This window comes from Phascolarctos cinereus, unplaced genomic scaffold, assembly GCF_003287225.1.
Source record: "Phascolarctos cinereus isolate Bilbo 61053 unplaced genomic scaffold, phaCin_HiC Scaffold_726;HRSCAF=1367, whole genome shotgun sequence".
In the NCBI taxonomy this organism is placed as follows: domain Eukaryota; kingdom Metazoa; phylum Chordata; class Mammalia; order Diprotodontia; family Phascolarctidae; genus Phascolarctos; species Phascolarctos cinereus.
The window spans coordinates 291,808,057-291,829,352 of NW_027556098.1; the positions used below are offsets into that span (position 1 = coordinate 291,808,057).

At 38.8% G+C, this 21,296-nt stretch overlaps 1 pseudogene; it reads right to left on the reverse strand.

Annotated features, from left to right (window-relative positions):
- Nucleotides 1–15,068: 15,068 nt before the first annotated feature.
- On the reverse strand, nucleotides 15,069–16,246 carry LOC110215028 (dnaJ homolog subfamily A member 1 pseudogene; annotated as a pseudogene).
- Nucleotides 16,247–21,296: the final 5,050 nt, after the last annotated feature.

The following is a 21,296-nucleotide window of genomic DNA, read 5'->3' on the forward strand; positions in this document are numbered from 1 at the left end:
CTGATCTGAGGCCGGATTTGAACTCAGGTCCTCCTGACTTCAGGACCAGCTCCCTATCCACTGTACCACCTAGCTGCCCCTTGTATACCTCTGTTTCAAATGTGTTTCTTGAATATCAAAGATATTCTAGGATTATGTTTTTTAATCCACTCTGCTATCTGCTTCTATTTTATGGTAGAATTTATCCCATTGACATTCATAGTTATGATTACATTATGTTCTATTTTTTTTATTCTTTTGATTTTGTTTGGCTGATTCTTATTGTCTTGTACAGTCATTAGCTCACACTTGCCCAATTCCAATTTTCAAGAAATTATTTTCTTCAGTTAACTTTTGTACCTCCTTTTCCATTTGGACAGTTTTACTTTTTAAGGAGTTGTTTTCTTCAGTCAATTTTTGTCCTTCCTTTTCTAAGCTATTGACTCTCTGTTGCGTACATCTAATTTCTTTTCCCAATTTTTCTTCTACCTGTCTTATTTTCTGAGAGATTATGGGGATGAGAAAAAATGTCTAGTCCACCATCTTGTTGCTCACACTGATAAATGCTTATTGACTTGACTTTATTCCCTGTACTACCTGTACTGCGCCCTTTTCCCCAAAGAAAAGCAAACCACCACTAACAATCTTTGAAAATTCTTATTTGTTTCCTTTTTTATTTCCTAATTCAAGTTAAAGTATTTACTTTGTCTACAAAATAAATTTGATTTTTTTAGGATTTCCTGCCTCAGGCTGACCTTTGCTTGTATACAACATAAAAGCCAGTAGTAGGAAAAAAATCTTTCTATTTTCCTCAGAATAATCAATATCTAAGAAAGAAATATCTAACATTTAGTTGCTAGCCTAAACTTCTGGGTTTTTTTTTTTCTTTGATGTCTATATAATTTACTATAAGCAGTGGAAGGGCTATAATCTGTTTCAGAGGAATACTTGTGAGATTCTATTCAAAGAATCATGGATCCCTGAAATATTGACTCTAGAATAATATACAGGAAGTTGGGAATGGAGAAGAAGATTGGTTACCTATGTTACCATTTAATGTCAAGTAAGAGAAAACAATAGAAGTAAATGCAACATCTTCAGATTCAAAAAAGTCCACTTTGGATGTGGGTAGATGTAGTTTGAATGTAGTTTGGGGAAGGTTGACTGAAAAACATATGGAATTTTTTAGTGGAGTATAAGTTCAATATGAGTCAACTAAAAGAATAAAACTGAAGTGATTTTACGCAGCATGAACCAAGACAGCTTATAGAAGTCATGAGGTAATGTACTCTATCTTGGTTAAACCACATCTAGAGTGTTGTGTTCAGCTCCCTGCACGACATTTTTAAGGATACTGATAAGCTAAGAACACCCAGAGGAAGATGACCAGGGTGGCAAAGAGCCTCAAATTCATAATCTATGAGGATCAGGTGAAAGAAGTGTAGATATTTATATTTGATAAGAGAAGGCCTGAAGGGGATGTGATCACTTTCTTTGAAGAGCTGTTATGTATATGACCAATTAGACTTGTTTGCTTTGGCCTCAGAAGGCATCACTGGGAACATCGTGTAGAAATTACAGAGATAAATTTAGGCTTGATATAAATAAAAATTCCTTAACTCTTTGACCTATCCAAAAGTGGAATGAACTCTCTTGTGATGTGGTGATTTCCCCTGCATTGGAGGTCTCCAAGGCTAGTTGGTCATTTCTTGAGAATGTTATAGAGGGGGCTGCTATTTGTAGTTGGGCTGGACTAGGTGGTCACTGAAGTCCTATCCAACTCTGAAAATTTATGATTCTGTAATAATCTCTTTAAGGGCAAGTTCTTATTTTAGAGTTAATCAGTTTCTCCCTATTGCAGAATGAATAAAAATATTACCTTAAGTCCCAGAGCTCTAGGAATAGGAATATTCTCCAGATTACCCAACCTGCATTCAGCCTAACCCCTACAATCTTCACTGGGCATAGAGAAGAGGCTGACCATCCCTATCAACTATTGATCAACTATCACTGACTGGTGAGGGAATCCAACCTAGATAAAGCAGCAAAGCACACTAAAAGAGTGAGAGAGGGGAGTCAGTGTACATAGCAGATAAATCAAAACACCACCACCTCCTGGTAGAGTCTGATAGAGATAGCCCAGTACCCTGAGCCCAAGAGCCCTAGAAATTGCAGTGCTCCTCTCCCCCTATTGGCTCCACTTTCATCCCTAATCACCCTCCTAGCTATCACTGAGGGAACCACCCATATGCAAGTGGGGTCTGATATTCTTACTATGACTCCCACCTGCTATTGACTAACTGTCACTTACGGGAAAGTATGTGTAAGAGTCCATGATATAGCATCTTCCTTTCCAGAGGCCCCTCTTCCAGCCCAGCTCCCACCGCTATCAAACAAGGAAGCAACCTTCATGGAGATGAGAATTAACATCTGCCTCAGCAGGTGCTTTACTGCTCTCCTCAGCAACTCAAGATCTAGAAAAGAAAGCTCTCACCACCAAAGTCCTTGGCACTGTCAAATGGTTGGATAGAACTTTATTAATTAAATGCTTTTTTAAAAAAGGAAGGCATTACTAGCTTCTTTGCTGCTGCATTCTAAGTACCATGAGACTTTCACATACATGTGTTCTTTCCCCCATCAGAAGATGAGCTCCTTGAGAGCAGGGGCTGCCTTACTTTTCTATTTGTATCCCCAGTGCTTAGTATATGTACTTTGCAAGAGGAAGTGCTTAATAAATGCTTTTTCATTCATCTGTTTCTTTCATTCATGCAGAGTGCTGAATTTAAGAGTCAGAAGATTGGGATGTGAGTTTCAGTAGCATAATATACTACTTGCATGACCTTAGTTAAGTAACTTTATACATGACAACCCCATAGGGTTATCATGAAAATCAAATTGAGTAGTTAATGAAAAAGTGCTTTGTAATGATAAAGAGCTCTAGAAATGTAACTAGAAATGTACCACTATCATAGAAATGCTCTACGTATTTAGTTTGCCTTGAAGTAAATGTTTAGAACAGCTCTTAACAAGTTGATTACAATTCTTCAAAAAATCAAAATCAACATTTTTCTTAATACAGTTGTCATGAGAGGGAATATTTAGCCTTAAGATAGAGCAGGCATTTTAAAGCCTTTAGGAAAGGTAGCTCATCAGGGGAAGAACTTTAGTAGAATGGTGCGATTGTAATTTAGGCCAATCAATGTAGTATGATTTGTTTACTCTGAAATAGGTGCCTCTGCTTTCTTTCCATTCACTCTCTTCTTAGTCCCTTATCATGTGGCTATTACCATGTTACCATGGTCTCTTAATTATCAAATCCAATGGCCTTTTCTGAATCCCCATTCTCCTTGACCTTTCTGCTGCCTTTTATGCTGTTGATTACTGTCTCCTGTTTGATTCTCTCTTCTCTAGATTTTCAGGATACCATTGTCATCTGGTTCTTCTGCCTAACTGACCATTCCTCTGTGTCCTTTGCTGGATCCTTTTCCAGATCACACATCTAACTGTAGCTGTTCCTCAGGGTTCTGTCCAGGACCCTCTTCTCTTCTCTACCTATACTGCTTCACTTGGTGATCTCATCATGGACTCAATTACCATCTCTATGCTGATGATTCCCAAATCTACCTGTTCTTCTCAGCATCTCTTTTAATCTCCAATCTCACATCTCTAACTGCCTTTCAGACATCTTGAACTGAATATCCAGTAGCTATCTTAAGCTCAATAAGCCCCAAACCTAACTCATTATATTTCCTCCTAAACCATCCCTACCTCCTCTATTACTGTAGAGTGCAATACTAACATCCCATCTCTCAGGCTCACAACCTAGTCCTTCACTATCTCTTACCCCCCCACACACATCCAAGCTGTTGTCAAGGTCTGTTGATTTCATCTTTGCAGCATCTCTTGAATATGCCCACTTCTCTAACACTGCCACCACTCTAGTGCAGGTCATCATCACCTCACACCTACATTATTGCAATAGCCTGCAAGTGAGTCTGCCTGACTCAGGTCTCTCCCTATTCCAATCCATTCTCCATTCGGTCACCAATGTGATTTTCCTAGAGCACAGGTCTGACTATTTCACTCTCTTACTCTATAAACTTCAGTGGTGCCTTGCCTCCAAGATCAATACAAAAGAATCTATTTGGCATTCAAAACCATTCATAACCTAGCCTCCTCCTACCTTTTCAGTCTTTTTTTACACCTTACTGTCTGCCATATACTCTCCATTTTAGTGACACTGATTTGCTGGCTGTATCATGAAAAAAGATATTCCATCTCTCAGCTCTGGACCTTTTCTCTGTCTGTTCATTGTGCCTGGAATACTCTTCCTTCTCAACTCAGCCTACTGACTTCCCTGGCTTCAAGTCCTAATAAAAGTTCCTTCTTTTATAGGAAGATGTTACCAATCTCTCATAATTCTAGAACCTTCCTTCTGGTAATTATTTCTTATCATGTATATAGCTTGCTTTATATATATTTGTTTTCATATTGTCTCCCTCATTAGATTATAAACTTCTTGAGGGCAAGGACTGTCTTTTGCCTATTTTTGAATCCCCAGTGCTTAGCACAGTGTCTAGCACATAGCTGCTATTGTGTTGATTAGTCATGTCTGACTCTTTGTGATCCCATTTGGGGTTTTCTTGGCAAAGATATTGGAATAGTTTGCCATTTCATTCTCCAACTCATATTACAGAAGAGGAAACTGAGGCAAACAGGGTTAAGTGACTGGCCTAGAGTTACACAGCTTGTAAGTGTCTGAGGCTGGATTTGAACTCAGGTCCTTCTGACCCCAAGGTTAGCACTCTTTCCACTGAGTCTTTATAAATATTGATTATTGATATTTCCATACTTCTATTGGCCACAATATAACAGGCTGCTTGGGAAAGCTAGGCTAATGAAAGGCTGGAAGTCATGTCGCATGAGGATCAGTCAAAGGAACTTGGAATGTTTATCTTCACAGCAAGCTTTGTGGCATGGGAAGTAAGGAGGGGGAAAATCCTTGGGAGCTATCTTCATGTATTTGAAAGGTTTGGATTTGTACCTCTTGGCCTTGAAAAGTGGAACAAGGACTCATGGGTGTAGATACATGGAGGTAGATTTTAGTTCAATACAAGGAAAAACTTAGACAACTGTACACAAATGGAATAGGTTGCCTTGGAGGTAATGAGTCCTCCATTACTAGAGTTCTTCAAGTAGAAGCTAGATTACAATTTGTCAAGGATGTTGTAAAGTATAGTACCACTCAATTTGAATTCTTATGTTCCTTCCAACAATGAGATTGTCTGATTAAATAGTAGTTTCTAATGGCTCTCCACAGTCTGTGTAGCCTAGAAAATGAATCATATCAGCTAATTAGAAATTAGACCTTGTCTTTTCAGTGGATTTCAGAGACATACTTTTCTAAGAAAAAAGAATAGGCACATTCTTCCTCTTTGAGTCACCTCCTCCACATTCTCCTTGACAATCACCTGACCACTCACACCAGATACCTGTGGGACTTCTGCTCCAGGGCTTTGCTCTCCAGATTGGTACCTGCCTCCTATTGTATGAATATATTGGGAAAGTCCCACCCACTCTTCACTTCACTTCACTCCTTCTTCTCCATACTACTTCATAGTAATCTCCAGAATTGCTTTGAAACAGTAAACCTTTTTCTTCTTTCTTTACCCTCTAGTTCTAGAACCATGATCAAATCATCATGGTGTATCAGGATATTCCCCTCAGGTCCTACTTTCTGTCCCTGTAGTTTTCTAGACCTAAGTGTTCCTCCTTGGCCACTGTTTTCTTATTTGTTGTCTCCCCCATTAGAACATAATAAGCTCCTTGAGAGTAGGTACCGTCTCTGCTTTTATAATTATATCTTTAGAGCTTAGTGTAGTTCTTGGCACACAGTAGGCACTTAAATGCTTTTTAATTTATTCGTTCATTTACTTATCTGATTTTGTGAATGGAGACTTAAAATGTGCTAGTTTTTAAATTAAGAAATATACAAATATTGTGTGTAATGATTTGAAGCATGGTTATTATTGGAATTAATGAATTTAAAAATCATAAAATAATGAGGTTTAAGAAGTTACTGATCCAAGGGGAACTTTATCTAAATAGATAGCTAGATGTATGAACCCTCAAATGCTGCTCAGGAAAGCAATGCTGTAGCCTAAGTAATGCTTCCCAGTACTAGCATTGCCAAATCATTGCCAAATCTTCCCTAATCTTTAGCTTATATTTCTGTAATTTCATTCCATCTGACACCTGCCAGAAAAAAATGCATAATCCAGAATTTAGCAGATAAGCATCAGTGGTGAAAAAAAAATTTGTAAACTAGAAGCCTCTATTTAATGTATTCTTATTTTCCTATAATTATATCTCCAAAAAAAATAGTATGGGAAAAAGTGGAGCCTCAACCTTAAACTTTTCTCATTGCTGTTTTTGCAAGCTTTGTAGCATTTGTGTCCTGGCCTTAACATTCTGGGCTATTTAGGATTAAGAATATTATACATTCCTATACAGATAAAGAAAGAAATGAAGAAATATCTATTTCTCTACACCAAGAAGTTGCAGCTCAAATAATTGTAGAAATAAAATCAATGTGTCAGTGAAACAAGATCTATGTCAGTGAAATCTCATTTCAACTCTCAAGCTAACATGGACCAGGGTATAAAATGATTTTATCATTAAACTGTGTTCCTGAACATATTAAATTAAACATGACAAGGCTAATGATCATTAAATAACTCCTTTTAATAGAGATAGCCATCTACTTGCCATGCTATAAAATCATTCCCAGAGGTCCAACCATTCGAAGGCAGGTTTACTGAAACTATGTAGAAAATGTGTGTAATTCAGAATATTGCTGTCTGGACAATTTCTGTGAAAAAGAGATCATAGGATTCGTCAGTAACCAGAGAACACATCTGGATATAATGAAGGGCAAATTATATCATTATAATTTTACGTCCTACTAAGTTCATTCTCTGAGCAGTTCACTCAATGCTTACTTCTTCACTGAATCAGCTGATGTGTTTTGTGGCTGTCTAAAAAGGAGCAAGATTGTGTCCTACTTGGTACAATGATTGAGAGACAGAGAAGAGGAGAGGGAATAAACACATACTAAGCACCTACTATATGCCAGGCACTGTGCTTTACAAATATTGTTTCATTTGATTTTCACGACAAGGACTATTATTATCACCCTTTTACAGTTGAGAAAAACTGAGACAGAAAGAGGTTTAGTGACAGCTAGGAAATATTTGAGGCTGGATTTGAACTCAGGTCTTCCTGACTCCAGGTACAGTGCTCTGTTTATTGGGCCGCCTACAGCCAAGAGGAAATCTGTCCTTCCATAACTATGCTACAGCTCTGGATAGGCATGCTTTATTCAAAAGAGCTTAGATAGGTAAAGAGGAGCAGTTGATTTGCAGAGATATAATATGAGCTGAATTCTAAAGCTCTCTAGTTATGTGACCTTGGGCATACCACTAAAATTCTCGAGCCCTCAGTTTCCTCATATGTAAAATGTACATGATGATGCACTCAGGAAGCTTTAATAGCTCCCTAATGTGTCTAGAACAAAGTACTCTGTTCCTTAAAGCCCTTCGCAATCTAGCTCCAGCCAGTTCTTCTAGGCCTGCTATTCATTGCGCCCCTTAACACAATCTACGTTCTAGCCAAACTGGGCTCCTTTCTTGTTTCTTGCACATCCCGTCCCACCTGCCCTCATTATTGTGCGCTCCTCACGCTGTCCCTCAGACATGGAATTCATTCTCTCCTCCCCCGCAGCCTTTACACATAGTTCGAGGGTACTTCCTGATGTACCTCCTACCATGTTTCTAGTGTCGCGATTTATTTTTTTTGTATATATTTTATTAACTTATATCTTTACATAGTTTCTTTGATAGAAAGTGAGCGACTTGAAGGCAGAGACTGTTAATTTTTGTCTTTGTATTGCCAGCACTTAAATAGTGCTTGGCACATGTGTGCATAACCAATACCTATTGATAGATTGATTAAAAACATGCCTTGGATCCTGCTTGATGGTAAAGTGTTATGTAAATAAGAACTATTTACTCTTTATTCCAGAAAAAAAATTGTGCAAAAATCAGAATTTAGGCAAAGGAACATATTTTGCATTAGGAATGGAGAACATATTTCCTATGAAAGACCAATGATTCATAGACAAAAGCAATTTAAAGCCATTTGAGTTTTTTTAAAAAACCCTTAATTTAGGTGTTTTTGTTTTTTTACCCTGGGGATATTGAGGAATATAAAACATCCCACTCATTCAATTTTTAAATTAAGAATAAAAACCATATGTTTTATTTAATAAATATAAGATTAATGCAAGAAGTATGGGTAACAGGGAAGGTGCATTAGTGATCTTAAAGCCAGGAGGCAAATTTGTCCTTGCCTGGCTATGCTATGACTCCAGACAGGCATAATTTCTTGAAAAGAAATCGGATAGGTAAGTGATACAGAAGACAGTGTAAAATTATATATTAAAATAAATACTCATCTGAGAAAATCCAGGAACTAGATGATGAGACAAAGAACATTTGCATAAAGATGAACAGAGGCAAAAGATGCATTATACCTTATACTCAAATACTGCCTAGACAGAAAGAGATGGGGACTTTAGTTAACAGATTAAAGGCTGATTTGGAAAACAAAATATGGTAGTGGGATTTCAAATACTTTTCCTTCTCTCTCTTCTATTACCTGTCCCTCTCTCCCCCTCATTCTCCTAGAACAGTGAATAACGTCTTCATTTGCCCTAATAACTTAAAAAGAATTTCATCTATCAAAGAGTGGAGGTACCACAGAAGGTCACTGCTATTATGGATCTCTAATGATTATCAACAGCAAGAAACTGGTTGTTGAAGTAGAAATGATGGGGATCATTTTAGAATTTGTGACTGAAAGGAAAGGAAAGCTATGTAGTCTGATAAGTGCTCTAAATTTTAGGAGAGCATGTTCAGAGAAAAGATATGTAGGATTACATGGCCTTGGAGTGATGGGAAGCTATCTAAAGAGCTTAATGTGGATTCACAGGAATTCATTTAAAACTTTAGATATTGGGGGGGCGGAGACAAGATGGCAGAGTGAAAGCACTGACTTGCTTGAGCTCTCCCCCAAACCCCTCCAAATACTCATAAAAAATGGCTGTAAACAGATTCTAAAGCAGCAGAAACCACAAAAAGACAAAGTGAAACAAATTTCCAGCCCAAGACAACCTGAATGATTGACCAGAAAGGTGTATCGCGCCGGGCTGGGAGCGCAGTGCAGCACTGCGTGGGCATGCAGGCCACAGCACACCTGGAGCAGGCCTCAGAGGACTGAATTGTGGGCAGCTGTGGAGGTTTCCAGACTCCTCAATCCACGAATGCCAAAGACAACTTAGAAGGTCAGTGGGAAAAGTCTGTTTCTGTCATTGCTCAGAGAGGAAGACGGGGTTTCAGCTCCATTCCCCAAGAGCGTGGCCTTGGGGGAGGGCAGCTGCTTCCTTAGCTTCCAGCCCACAGACTGAGGGGGAATCCAGTGGCTGATCAGAGAGGGATTGCAGGGATCTCTTTGCCAGTGCTGAGGCAGGAATCTCTTGCTTTGCCCGTGTGTGGATCTGGGTCTCAGTTCTGGGAGGCAGTGCTGCGGTGAGGAGGAGCAATGGCATGGTGGAGCTTGTAGTGGCTGTAGAGAGGAACCCCTCCTCACAGTTACGGGACAGAAAGGAATACTTGTGGTCACAGGCCAGGAAAGGAGTAAACACCTCGCCCCTTATCATACCACCTTGGAAGAACTGACAATTTACAGGTCCCTACAAGTATCTCTGAAAACAGCTACACAAACCCCTGAAGCTTAGGACAGTACAATCTCCACATTGGAAGCAGACTCTTACCTTAGCAAACAGTTTAAAACTCAAGTAATTGGCTGGGATCATGAGCAAGCAGTGCAAAAACGAGTCAGACTATGTTATCTTACTTTGGTGAAAAAGGAGATATCAAAATATACAACCAGAAGAAGACAACAAAGTCAAAGCTCCTACATCCAAAGACTCCAAGAAAAATATGAATCAGTCCCAGGCCTTGGAAGAGCTCAAAAGGGATTTTGAAAAGCAAGTAAGAGAAGTAGAGGAAAAGCTGGGAAGAGAAATGAGAGTGATGCAAGAAAATCATGAAAAACAAGTCAACAGCTTGCTAAAGGAGACCCAAAAAAATACTGAAGAAAATAACACCTTAAAAAATAGCCTAACCCAAATGGCAAAAGAGGTCCAAAAAGCCAATGAGGAGAAAAATGCCCTAAAAAGAAAAATTGGCCAAATGGAAAAGGAAGTCCAAAAGATTACTGAAGAAAATACTTCCTTAAAAATAGAGCAATTGGAAGCTAGTGACTTTATGAGAAATCAAGACACTGTAAAACAAATCCAAAAGAATGAAAAATTAGAAAACAATGTGAAATATCTCATTGGAAAAACAACTGACCTGGAAAATAGACCCAGGAGAGAGAACTTAAAAATTATTGGACTATCTGAAAGCCATGATCAAAAAAAGAGCCTAGACATCATCTTTCAAGAAATTATCAAGGAAAACTGCCCTGATATATTAGAACCAGAGGGCAAAATAGAAATTGAAAGAATCCACAGATCTCCTCCTGAAAGAGATCCCCAAAGGAAAACTCCTAGGAATATTGTAGCCAAATTCCAGAGTTCCCAGGTCAAGGAGAAAATATTACAAGCTGCCAGAAGGAAACAATTCAAGTACTGTGGAAACACAATCAGGATAACACAAGATTTAGCAGCTTCTATATTAAAGGGTCAGAGGGCTTGGAATATAATATTCCAGAGGGCAAAAGATATAGGATTACAACCAAGAATCATGTACCCAGCAAAACTTCAGGGGAAAAAATGGTCATTCACTGAAATAGAGGACTTTCAAGCATTACTGATGAAAAGACCAGAGCTGAATAGGCAATTTGACTTTCAAATACAGGACTCCAGTGGAACATGAAGAGGTAAACAGGAAAGAGAAATCATAAGAGACTTATTAAGATTGAACTGTTTACATTCCTGCATGGAAAGATGATATTTGTAACTCATGAGAACTTTGTCAGTATTAGGGTAGTTGAAGGAAAAAAATTATATGTATGTATATATAGATAGATAGATAGAGGGCACAGGGTGAGTTGAAGATTAAAGGGTCATATCTGGAGAATAAAATTAAGGGATGAGATAGGATAATACTCAGAGAAGAAAGGGAGAGGTAGAATGGGGTAAATTATCTCACAAGAAAAAAAACAGAAAAGAAAAGTCTCTCACAGTGGAGGGGAAACAGGGGAAGGTGAGAGGGAATGAGGAATCTTATTCTCATAGGATTTGGCTTAAGGAGAGAATAACATACACATTCAATTGGGTATGGAAATCTGTCTTACCCTACAGGAAAATAGGGGGAGAAGGGGACAAGAGAGCAGGGGGATGATAGAGAGGAGGGCAGATTGGGAAAGAGGGTAATCAGAAGCAAATACTTCTGAGGAGGGACAGGGTCAAAAGAAAGAATAGAATAAATGGGAGGGCAGGATAGGATTAAGGGAAATAGAGTTAGTTTTTCACAACATGTCTACCAAGGAGGTGTTTTGCATAACTGCACATGTACAACCTATATTGAGTTGCTTGCCTTTTCGATGAGGGTGGGTGGGAAGGGAGGAAGGGAGAAAATTTGGAACTTAAAGTTTTAAAAACACATGTTTTAAAAAAATGTTTTCACATGCAACTGGGAAATAAGAAATACAGGAAATGGGGTACAGAAGTCTATCCTGCTCTACAGGAAAATAGAAGGGGAAGGGGATAAGAGAAGGGAGTGGGGAGAGATAGAAGAGAAGGCATACTAGGGGAAGGGGTATTCAGAATACATGCCATCTTGGGGTGGGGGGAGGGGTGAGAAATTTGGAACTCAAAATCTTGTGGAAGTGAATGTTGAAAACTAAAAATAAATAAATTTATATTAAAAAAAAATATAAACTTAGATATTGAAAAAGCACCAGAAAAAGCAACTATATAGTGTAGTGGATGGAGCAATGGGTTTAGAGTCAGGAAGACCTGAGTTCAAATCCAGCCTCAGTCACTTGCTAAACAGTATGACCCTGAATAAGTCACTTAACCTCTACCTGCCTTGGTTTCCTTAACTGTAAATGGGGATTAAGAAAAAAGCATAGAGAAAGTAGAAGCAAGGGCAGGTAAGAAAGATGAAAGCACAGCGTAGTTCTCCAAGGAATGTGAAAGTTCAGAAAGAGTTAAGACTGGTAAGAAAAGCTAAGGGTAGAGGGACTTTCTAGGTATTTGGAGGAAAATGTCCAAGGGATAGTACTACGCTTTAGGGTGCATTATAAGGAAAAAGAAGACATAAGCAACTCTTATTTGGCTCAAGGGCTTTGGGGTCCAGGTGCTTGGCTTCAAATCCTTTCTGTGACACTTACTGCTTGTATGACCCTGGCTTACCTATTCTTGGGTCTCAGGTCCCAAATCTGGAAAATGAGAAGATTGGACTAGATGGGCTGTGAGGTTCCTTCCAGGTCTAAATTTATGATACTGGCATATTTGCATTAGAAAGAACAAAAATGCCTAAACAGGAGTTGAATTCAAGATAAGGAAAGTAGTAGTAAGAGATTGTCTAGATGCTTTGGAGATGTTCAAGCTTCTGAGCCCTGGTGAACAAAGCAGAAAGACTTGAAAGGTGTGATTGCAGAAATCACTGGCAGTGATCTTTGAAAGACTATGGAATTAAAAAAAACACCTATAGACCAGTAATCTTGACTTTGATTCTTGGAAAAATTCTAGAATGTACTATCAAAGGAGCGATTGATTTATAGGAAAAAAGTCTATGTAAGATCTTTCAGAGCTTTGTGAAGAACAATCATGCCAGAATAACTTTTTTTTCATAGATCAAACAATCAATCCAATTAAGTGCCTACTGTACATCAGGCACTATGTGATAGATAGGGATGCTATGGATAGGGCTTATCTGGATGTCAGAAAAGCATGTGAAAATTCCCTCATGTTATTCTTGAGAATGAGATGAGGAGATGTGGGCTAAACAATACAGTACATAAGTGGATTCATAGTTGATTGAATGATGGAAAAAAGATTAATGAAATTATGTCACCCTGAATGGGACACTTCAGGGCAGCATCACAGGAATCTGATTGGTTCTGAGCTGCTGGATTTTTTTTCAGGCAATTGGGGTTAAGTGACTTGCCCAGAGTCCCATAGGTAGTAAGTGTTATGTGTCTGAGGCCAGGTTTGAACTCAGGTCCTTCTGGCTCCAGGGCCAGTGCTCTATCCACTGCGCCATCTAGCTGCCCCTGTTTGTTTTTTTTTTTTTTAATCAATGATTGGAATACAAGCATAGATAGCATTTTTTTCTTGCCTTAAAGATGTATTAGCAGTCTTCGTCATGCCTCCCAACCATGCCCAACCCCTACTGCATATCCCTTTCTAATTTTATTTTATTTTTTAATAGTATTTTGTTTTCTTCCCAGTTACACGTCAAGACAACTTTTTAGCATTAATTTGTTTTCACAAGATTTTGAGTTCCAAAATTTTCTCTCCCCATTCCTCCCCCTTCTGAAAATGGTATAGATTATACATATGGTATCACATAAAATACATTTCCATATTAGTCACAGTTGTGAAAGAAGAAACAGATCAAAAAGAAAAAAACCCACAATAAAGAATAAAATAAGTGAAAAAATGCTTCCGTCTGCATTCAGAGTCCATCAATTCATTATCCTTTGTGAGTCTTTTATACTTGTCTTGGATCATTCTGTTGCTGAGAAGATCTGAGTCATTCATAGTTGATCATCACACAATGTTGCTGATACTGTGTACTCCTGGTTGGACTCATTTCATTTTGTATCAGTTCATACAAGTCTTTCCAGGTTTTTCTGAAATGTACCTGTTCATCATTTCTTATTGCACTATAGTATTTCATTATGTTCATTTACCACAGCTTGTTCGGCCATTCCCCAATAGATGAGCACTCCTCAATTTCTAATATTTTGCCACTAGGAAAAGGGCTGCTTTAAATATTTTTGTACATGTAGCTCCTTTCCCCCTTTTTTATGATTTCTTTGGGCTACAGACCTAGTAGTGATATTGCTGGATCAAGGGGTATGCACAGTTTGTTTGCCCTTTGGGCACAGTTTCAAATTGCTTTCCAGAACGGTTGGATCAGTTCACAACTCCACCAACAGTGCATCAATGTCCCAATTTTCCCACTTCCTCTCCAACACTCATCATTACCTTTTCTTTTTGTCATATTAGCCAATCTAATAGGTATGAGGTGGCACCTCAGAGTTTTCTAAATCTGTATTTCTCTAATCAAAAGTGATTTAGAGCACTTTTTCATATGCCTATAGATAGTTTTGATTTCTTCATCTGAAAACTGCCTGTCCATATGCTTTGACCATTTACCAGTTAGGGAATAGCTTGTATTTGCATAAATTTGACTCAGTTCTCCATGTATTTGAGAAATGAGGCCTTTATCAAAGACTTGCTGTAAAGATTGTTTCCCAGCTTTCTGCTTTCCTTCTAATCTTGGTTGCATTTCTTTTGTTTGTACAAAAGCTTTTCAATTTGATATGATCAAAATTGTTTATTCTACTTTTTTAAGGCTCTCTATCTCTTGTTTAGTCATGAAGTCTTCCCCTTCCCATAGATCTGACAGGTGGGCTATTCTTTGCTCTTCTAATTTGATTACTTTATTGTCTATGGTCCCTTTTTATATTACTGATTTTATTAACTTTTAAAAACACAAGTATAGGGGCAGCTAGGTGGTACAATGGATAGAGCACTGGCCCTGGATTCAGGAGGACCTGAGATCGGATCCGGCCCCAGACACATAACACTTGATGGCTGTGTGACCCTGGGCAAGTCACTTAACCCCATTGCCTAGCAAAAAAACCAACCAAACAAACAAAAAACCCCCAAAAGTATAGTTTAATATTACAACAAAAACAATAGCTAGTAGTGAGTGTGTTAAGATGATTGTAGTCCTTTACTCATTCACTATTGCATACAAAAGCTACCATTATTGGCCCCCCCATTAAGAGGTTTGACACTGAACCCCACCTCTGAGATGATGCTCATCATCTAAAATCTCCATTTCAATGGCATCTTCTTTCTTGAGATAGGTCAAAGTCCACTAGTTCTACCTGATCCATATCTTCAGTCTCCTCTACTTCTTTTCTTTGAGCAGTAATTTTTCCAACAAAGCTAGCTTATCTGGTGAAAGAGAGCCATTCTCTGGGAAGTTTACCTTAAATTCAATTATTAGAATTCCTTTCTCATGAGGTTGGCTGATAAATGGGCATACCTTCATTCAGCACACATTTGATATCTCCATGTTTAACAATCTTACCAGGATGAAAAGTAATGACTATGGTTCTATTATCAAGAGTTATTATTGGTTTCTGAAAGCCACACAATGCTTCAACCAACTGGAATCCATACATGTGAAAAGGTCCTCACCTCATCATGTAAATATAACACTGTCCTTCTGATCCAAAACAATGATAATATTTCCTGGCTCAAGTCCTGGCTCCTGGTCACCTTCACCATGGAATGTTATCTTCTGCCTTTCTCAATATGAACCTCCAGAATCTTCTTATCTCGAACAATTTTCCTTCCATTACAGACTTTTACATCTATCTTTAGGGCTGATTCATTCCCTATGCACCTGATATTCCATGCAAACTGATTGAATTTGCTGAACCATTCCAGGTCCTATCTGATGAATTCTTATTTCCATTCCAGTGCCTCTGCCACTATGACGGCATTCTACAATCCCTTTCTTACCACCTCATCCTTCACATTTATCACAAATTACCTTCTTTTTCAAAGCCAGTTTTCTCATTGCACTATTACATAAATCTTATAAGGTCACCAACAACTGATGAACATTTTTACCTCTCTGTTCCCTTTGCATTCTTCTGCCTCCTTCAAAAAACATATCAAAGATATCCATTGGAGAACCAAAGCCACCACTAGAACCATCCTCTTTAATGGCCTGTTCTTCACCTTTGCCATATAAATCTTTTTTTTCTTCTTTTCATCAGAAAGCACTTGATAAACTTGAGAAATCTGCTTGAACTTTTCTCCTCCATTTGAATTCTTATCTGGATGATATTTTAAGGCTAGTTTTCTATTTGCATTTTTTAGTTCTTCCTGAGAGACAGTGGGATTTACCCCCAAAGCATCATATTAAGTAGTTTCCTTTATCATTTTTTATAGCTGGGGAGCGAAATTTGTGGTATGCTTGGTGTCAAAATGCCCATGTCCTGGGTGGGGTGAGAGGGGATCACCCAGGAGCCAGTTGGGATGTTGGGGGATTGAGTGGAAGAAAGAGAAGATTGGAGGAGGAAGGCACAAGTTCTTGTGTGTGGAGCTTGGGCAGCAGCAGCTGCTACCCTCCACTTCTTGCCAAGTTTTCTGGAAAGTTCCACTATCTACCTTTTATCAAGATGCAATTTCCTTCCTTATCTCTTTTAATTAGGTCTGGCTTTTTTTTTTTGCTTTTAACTTGTCTAACATCAGGAATACTACCCCTGCTTTTTTTCCCTTTTACTTCAGCTGAAGCATAATAGATTCTGCTCCAGTCCCTTACCTTTACTCTGTGTGTGTCTCTCTGCTTCAAGTGTATTTTTGTAAGCAACATGGTTTAGGATTCAGGTTTTTGATCTACTCTGCTATCTGCTTCCATTTTATGGGTGAGTTTATCCCATTCACATTCACAGTTAGCATTACTACCTGTGTATTCCCTCCATCCTATTCTTGCTCCTGTTTGTCCTCTCTCGTCTTTCACCCTTTCCTACCTCACCAGTCTTTTCTTTCTGTCTACCACTTGCCCTGGTCTGCTCTCCCTTCTGTCAGTCCCTCCCCCTTTACTTAATATCCTCCCATTCTACTTCAATGTCAGGTAAGATAGGTTTCTATAGTCAACCAACTGTGTAAATTATTCCCTCTTTGAGCCAATACTAATGAGAATAAGTTTCAAGCAATGTTTCTCACCCACTCTCCCATCTTCCTCTTCACTGTAATAGGTCTTTCGCACCTCTTCATGTGAAGTAACTTACCCCATTCCACCTCTCCCTTCCTTCTGCACCCAGTACACTCCTCTTTCTCATCCCTTTTTTCATGTCATCAATTTCACCTTAAACCCATATTCTCCATCTACACATATTCCTTTTGGCTGTACTATTAGTGGTACAATTTTTAAGAATTGCTAGTATCATCTTCCCATATAGGGATGTAAATAGTTTAGCTCTATTTAATCCCTTGTTTTCTTTTCCTTTTTGCCTGTTTATGCTTCTCTTGAGTTTTTATATTGGAGTTCAAAGTTTTGGTTTAATTCTGGTCTCCTTATGAAAGCTTGAAATCCTTCTATTTCATTGAATGACCCTCGTTTCCCCTTGTGTATTACACGAAATTTCACTGGGTAAGAGATTCTTGGTTGTAGTCCTAGCTTCTTTGCCTTCTGGAATATTATGCTCTATACATGACCTCCTACCCTTTAATGTTTTTTTTTAGTTTATTTTTTTTCCTACCCTTTAATGTCGAAGCTGCTAAGTACTGTGTAATCCTGCTTGTGGCTCCCTGATATTTGAATTGTTTCTTTCTGGCCACTTGCAGTATTTTTGACTTGACCTGATATTTCTGAAATTTAACTATAATGTTCCTTGGGATTTTTATTTTGTGATCTTTTCCCTAAGGGGATCAGTGGATTCTTTCAGCGCCCCTTTTGTCCTCTGGTTCCAGATATCAAGGCAGTTTTTCTTGATAATTTTTTGAAAGATGCTGTCCAGGTCCTCCTTTTGATTATGACTTTCAGGTAGTCCAGTGATTTTGATATTGTCTCTCCTGGATCTATTTTCCAGGTCAGTTGTTTTTTCCATGCTGTGTTTCACATTTTCTTCTATTTTTTCCATTCTTTTGAATTTGTTTGATTGATTCTTGATGTCTCATAGAGTCATTAGCTTCCATTTGCCCAATTCTAGCTTTTAAGGAGTTATTTTCCTCAATTTTATTTTTTACTTTCTTTTCTATTTGGCCAATTGTACTTTTTAAGGAGCTGTTTTCTTTAGTGGACTTTTCTACCTCCTTTTCCATTTGATCAATTCTGTTTTTTAAGCAGTTGTTTTCTTTTTTCAAGCTATTGACTCTTTTTCTTTTCATAATTCTCTTGCATCACTCATTTCATTTCTTAATTTTCTTCTACTTCTCTTATATGATTTTAAAGCTCTTTTTTGAGCTCTTCCATGAGTTCTTTCTTGTGACAACTTCCTATTTTTCTTTGGAGTTTGGCCCATAAGGTATTTTGACATTGTTGTCCTCTTCTGAGTTTGTGTCTTCCCTGTCACCATAACTTTCTGTGTTCAGATTCTATTTTTGTTGGGGTTTTTTGCTGATTTCTTTTTGGCCTTTTTCTTTTCCTTTAAATTTGAGCTCTGCTCCCAAGGTGTAAGGTCACTGTCTCAGGCTTCTTGTGCTAGTGTCTGCAGACACTGGCTATTTACCTGGTGTTACCTTGAGGACCATGGGGGACCCTCATGTTTGGTAGTGCCCTGAGGGGGCATGTTGGAGGGTGACTGGTGCTGCTGAGTATTGTAGGGGTCTGGCAGCTTACCTGGTGCTGAGTCCTAGTGCTGGCGTCTGGGGTGTACTAAGGCCGGTGAAGTGTTTCTTTGTTTCCCTAGAGATACACTGAAGCATGTGGTGGTCTGGCCACTGGCAGCTCCCTGTTTTTTAGGCACCCATTGGGTTGGCGGCTACCTGTTTGCATAGGACTACACCAAAGCAGGTGAAAGTCTGCCCAGTGGAGGTTGCCTATTTGCCCAGGGCTATGCTAAAGCATGTGGCGGTTCTCAGAGCTGGAGTCTGCCAGGTCCCTGAGGCACATGGTGGTGAGACTTGCTGCTAGCTTGCGGGTATGCTTCCTGTCCTGGACTAAGTTCCCCTTTTACTCAAGTGAGACAGACCTTTCCTGTTGATCTTCCAATTTTCTTAGGCTCAATGACTGTTTCACCCTATCTTTTTGCTGATTCTGCTATTCCAGGATTTGTTTTTGGGGTGCTATTTTATGGTTGTTTGGAGGTGAAAATGGAACAGTTACAGTGATTTACTGCTTACTCCACCATCTTGGCTCATGGACATCCCCTTCATAGACAGCATTTTTATGGAATGTTCCAATGATACAATGCTGGCAACAGAGTTAATGTATTCTATGATAGAGTTAGGACAGGTTAGAAGGTCCCAAGATGTAAAGATAAAGTCTTGCACTAGAATGAAATAAATTGCTTCACAAGTATAAACTGGGGGAAGCATTAATAGATAACAGTTTGTCTTTAAAAGATCTGGGAGTTTTAATGGATTGAAACCTCAATAGAAATCAAAAGAGTAACATGTGAATAAAAATAGAATACAATCTTTGAATGCATTAAGCAAGGCATAGATGGCAGCCCTTGTCAGATGACCTTTATAATGTTATTTTCCCTTCACATATGAGAAAGGAAAACAATAAGCTATTCTCCATTCTAATTTCAGCTTTGTGCGAGAAGGTATTAGGGAAAAAAGAGTGGGAGAAGAGATAACTTGAGCCCAATAAAGAGAAGGCAATTACAAGATTATCATTATCATTATCTCTTAGAGAGATATGAAATAGAGAAATGGATGAGAGGATTAATTTGGAAGGGAGAAATTTAGCAAAATTGGAAAGAAATGGAAGAAAAAGTTTAAAAACACTCTCTAGGCCCAGATATGTGTCCAGATTCTACTATAGATATTTGCATTTCTGCCGCAATCCAGTGACTATTATCTGTGTTCCAGGTATAGCTTGATCTACTGAAGAAGAAGATGACAAGACCAGAGGAAAGACTTTATACTTTAGGTTGTTAGGGAGAATAAAGGATTCTAAAAAGAAACAGTGACAAAGCTTCAATGGATAAAACGGTGATGTGGAGGACAGGAAATGTTAACATTGTCAGTATTATACTGGATAGATGAGTGTTATAAAGAGGAGAAAAGGAAGGAAAAGGGCACCTATACAATTAGAATTTAAAAACAGATTTTAGGCTCTTCCCTAAGAAGAGAGATCTGGATGCTTTACAACATAAAAATCTGCTTGTCTCCCAAAAAATGAAACAGTAGATTCACAGAAGCTATCAAGTTAGAGATCATCCAGTAAGAAGCAGAGGAAAAAGAAGAAAAGTAGTAGTATTGGTAATTCCCTGCTCAGGAGCCCTCAGGCAGCTATTTACTGACTTGATAACATTGATTGAAAGGATTGTTGCCTTCCTGGGCACATATCCAAAACATAAAAATGAACCTTCCAAGATTTATCAAAATAGATAACAACGACTCACTTCTGGTGATTCATGTGAGTACAAATGCCACTCCCAGAAGGAATCTAAGAAGTATTGTCAAAGAGTATGAAGTCTTGGGTAAGAAACTGAAGGCCATGAAGGCAAAGGTGTTTTGCTTATCTTTGCTCCTTGAAGGCAAGGGATGCAGAAGAGAAAAGTTAATCTGGGAAGTGAACAGCTAGATACAAATGTGGTATCAGAGAACAAGATTTGGATTTCTGGATCATGTATTATCATATAGGGCTGAAAAACTTCTGGAAGGAGTCAGAATATGACTAACAAAAGCTACAAGACTAACCATAGAGGCAGAGTAGGAAGAGGCAGTACAGCTCCGCTTCCTCTCACAATTACTCCAAAAAGACCTTTAAAAGTACGAGATTGAGCTCTTATCAGGAAAACTAAGAAAATAACCACAATGGCCCCCCACTTACCCCTCAACTCTGGTCAGCATAGGGAAAGAGGTCTGCAGATACGGGGAATGGTATCTAACCAGAAGAATATTGTGCAAAGCCTTCTAGTTCAGGGAGTGAATAAGGGCCTGTACCTATTCACTAGGGTAAGAGAAGGTTCCAGATTCAGTGCAGAGCACCTGGCCTTGTGCATAGGGCAAGAAGTAGTGTCAACTGGTAGCTCTGGCAGCCATACCCAGTGAAGACTAAGGAGGTAACTTGTGTTTAGAAGTAGAGGACCAGAACAAGGATTAGTCACTAGCTAAGACTGTGTACCAGGCAACAAGCAGGAACAGAAGCAAGCATCAGCTGTGTCTCTGATACCTGGAGCAGAGTGGGGCACCTCAGATTTAGCTCCCAGCCCGGACCAAACCTGCTGTGTAATAACCATGTCAGGGAGTTTAGAGCAAAAGGGAGCCTGCAGTTATGTGGCTTTGAGCCTTTAGAGCTTTCCAGGTAGCTGAC